This window comes from Alosa sapidissima, chromosome 18 (genome assembly GCF_018492685.1).
Source record: "Alosa sapidissima isolate fAloSap1 chromosome 18, fAloSap1.pri, whole genome shotgun sequence".
NCBI lineage: Eukaryota > Metazoa > Chordata > Actinopteri > Clupeiformes > Clupeidae > Alosa > Alosa sapidissima.
This window is the reverse complement of record NC_055974.1, coordinates 24,350,327-24,354,329: the sequence shown is the minus strand read 5'-3', so window position 1 is coordinate 24,354,329 and position 4,003 is coordinate 24,350,327.

Below are 4,003 nucleotides of genomic sequence, written 5' to 3'. Positions count from 1 at the left end.
CAAACGATACAATGCAACTAGAAGAAGAGAGATGTCGACGCTAAAGCACAATTTAAAACAAAAAGAAAAAAATACACAACACTTTGCTTTAATGGATTTGTGTAGGCCCAACAGGCACATGTATAGACTAATAATAGCCACGAGGTGTCATTATCGTATCAGGAAGATGGTGATTTGTAGTGTTTCAGTAAGGCGTTTCATTGTAATAAGTGGGTTGGGCAGGAGCCGAACGAACGGTTTTACTCAAACTGTAATCCACTCATTACGGATTGAGGTCTGCTTATCTGAGCACAAGGTCTTCTTCCACAGCTTTTTTGCCCCCTCCATTATCCTTTTCTTTTTTCATTTCACTCATTTTCATGTTAAAATATACCTCTTTGTGTGTGTGTGTGTGTGTGTAAGAGAGATGGGTGTGTGTGACAGAGAGAGAGAGATAGAGAGAGGGAAACATGCAGTGGCCTAGGGAATAAAAGCTTGCACAGGGGAAGCCTCTTCCTCATATTTTTTCATGAAACTTGACTGGTGATATGTAGGGTGCCAGTGTCCTTGTCTGCTTGGCTGCCGCGTTTTAATAAGATAGGAAGTGTGTGTGTGTGTTTCTGATTTGGTGGTCGGAGCTCTTGCTATTGGGTCTCATGAGACAGAGAGAGGGAAAGAGAGGGGGGGGGGGGGGGTTGAAAGAGTGAAACGGAGAATGGAAGAGGGAGAGGAACGAGAGAGTGTGAAAGAGAATGAGATGGGAGCGCACAGCAGTCGACACACTATCATCCAGATGCCACTCTCATTGGACTTCCATCCCAGCCCATCTTTGTTCTGTGTGTGTGGCCGGGTGTGTGGCTGTGTGTGTGGCCGGGTGTGTGGCTGGGTCCTATCTCGCCCACACAGATGTGTGCAGTTAGCTAGAGAGAAGTAATGGCTGTGTGTGTGTACGTGTGTGTGTGTGGCCGGCCGGCCCCAGCTGTTGGCCCTCTTCTTTACAGATTGGCCATAAATGATCATGCTCATGGGAGTGTGAGAATATACATTCACACACCCACACATGCACATTGCACACACACACACACGCACACACACTCATACACACACACACACACACACACACAAGACATGTGTGCACACACATACACACATATACAAACACACTGTCACCCTTTTATCCACACACACAAACACTTGCCGCCTCTTTTCATTGGCATTCCCTTGATCATTAGAGTGGTCATTTACACGTAATTGTCACATCATTTGAGTCTGAGAGCTCACCCAGCGGTGTTCATTTCACCGGCCATTGAATTAACACAAAGAGGACGGAGCAACACAACAGTCCTTTCAAGTAGTGGCTGTGTGCGTGTGTGTGAAGGAGATAGAGAGAAGTGTGAATGTCAGTTCTCTTTGTTGAAGGCTGTTCATTCTCTCTTTCTCGCTCTCCCTCGTTCTCTTTCTCTAGGTCTCCACACTCTTCATTTTTGGGCTGGGCATTTGAATTAATGGGTCTCTCGTGGATTAGGTTGGTACTATTACTAAGTCCAAAGAGGGAAGCGGTAACACAAGAGCACTTTCTCTTTTTACACAGGGTCACGCGGATGCCGTCGTAGAATTTTGTCATGGTCCTTCGTAAAAACAAGTAAACGAAAACAAGACAAAGCTAAAAAAACACTTTGTGTTTAGAGGTTTTGCTGAAAAGTTTATGAAGAGAAGCATCCTCTTGAACAAACCTGCTGTATATTGGTAGTAGGCTGCACACACAAACACAATCAGCCTAGTTAGGGACTTTAGCAAGGTGCTGAGTGTATGGATCCATACTCATCTTCCATTCAAGTTGTATAGATTTGTTTTTTCTTTCTCTCTTTTTAAAAAAAAAAAAAATAACTTGATCTTAGGGTTGTGCTGCATAAGACATCAATTCAAAGAGAATCAAGCGTTTTCCTATGCAGTCTGTACTTGATGTCTTTCTTTATGACATCAAGATGTTTGTTTCTCCACTTGACCTGAGCCCCAGTGATCATTTGCACCTAGTAAATGAGAGCAGGCAGCAGGAAGCCGTCAATGTGCTTCAGCAGAGACCTGAAAAAATGAGGCTGTAGGATGAGTGGTTTTCACCATAGATATAGTTTTTATATTTACTTTCGATATCTATGGTTTTCACGGGGACGGTGTGCCATGGGTCCTCTGATAGTTTACTATTGGCTTTTGTGTCATTGCAACTCATATAGGCAACATTTCAATTCATTGTTACATTATCCATGCAAGGCCTCTTATGTCAATCAGAATCACTGCTGGATTTTAAAATGTGTATTTTTTATGAATGTATTTCTCCTCCAACCGAAGCAAAAATGGTCTAAAATTGGTACATATCGGTGTATCCATAATCAACTTTAATCGAATGGTAATAATTAGTCAAGTGTTGCAGTATTTTGACTGTAGGATGGCTGCTTTCCTGTATGTTATTAGCCTTTTTTCTATTTGATGATCTTGAAAATGTGCACATCAGGTCTTAATTTGTCTTGATGCTACTTGATTTGCTCTATTTATATATTAATACATATACATATGAAATATATATAAATATATATATATATATATATATATATATATATGTATACATATTTTGTTGGGCTGGTTTGTATCGTATGATCTTGACTTTGTAGCATGAAATAAATCTCAGCCGTGGGAACAGATGGTGACTGTTGTCTTCTGTGCATCCCCCCCCCTCCCCAACACACACACCCTGAGGGAGTTGTGGTGCATCCTAGCAGGCTGCTGCTCGTTGCTCCTAAAAAAAAATTGTAATGACACCATCTAGCCAAGAGAGGGCGCAGGGACACAACAAAACGGCACTACCAACAGCAACATCACAACCACTTCCCAGACTTACAGTCTCCAGTTGGTCTCACAGTGAAGATAAAACTATCAAAAGAAGTTGCAGGAAAATCTTGTGTCTTGTTTATTGCCAGCTGGACACACACACACATTGTATTCTCTAATTTAAATGACCCCCCCCCCCCCTTTGTTCAGTGCGGACAGTTGAAATGGTTGATAATGGATTTTGCAGGGTGGCCCACAAGGTTAGGCGACAGATAAGCAGAAGAGGAGCCCACCCCTCCCCTTCCGCATCTCACCAGCACCGCTGTGGAATCAAAAACATGACTGTTCCCAGGATAGGAAACAGCCCCAGACAGGTATTCAGAGATCAAGCCTGAAGAGGCCTTGGACTGTGTACAATAAGCCATTGTGGATACATGACACTGATAATTAGTGTTAATGATTTTTTTTTTTGCCAATTATAAAATTACTATTTCCTGTGGAATGCATTGTGGAGATGAGAGCTCTTCAGGGTTCTAGATAGAACCTTCACTTGCCCTCATGGAACTCTCATGAAACCTGTGAAGATGAGACAAAAATACTCACACGCTGGCTTATAAACATGTCATTGCAGATGGTGCTCATGTGCTGGTCAGCTCAGTCATATTTGATGGCATGATGGCTTATAAACATATGACAAGCTATTATAGCGGCATCCAAAATATTAAGGTTGGCAGTCCGGTAAGGTAGTTATGACCATTAGGCCTACTAATAAAGGTAACATTACTCTCATGTAATTTTGATTTCTTATGACATTGATAGCTTATAACAGTCAATCATAAATCTTCTATATTGCTTCAAGTGTTATGCCTACTGCATTTTTCTGAGGGGAAAATTAGACCAGCCTGTCTAGATATCCTCTATGTGGAGAGAGGGGGAAAAAAACACATTTGTGTTTGGAAAGCGAGGAAGATGGGGGTAAGAATGGGTCAGGGCCCTGCAACTAGAGTCAACTACATCTACGCCCTCACACTCTCCCAGACACTATGCCAGTCTGTGCCTGCCGCCATTCATTAAGCAGATTGCGACACAAACAATTTTCAGGAACGGGATTGGCTCTCCCCCAACCCCCCCCCCCCCCCCCCCCCCATGACCCTCACACCCTTCAATGTTACACAACAGTGACAAGTGCATCCAGCTGTCA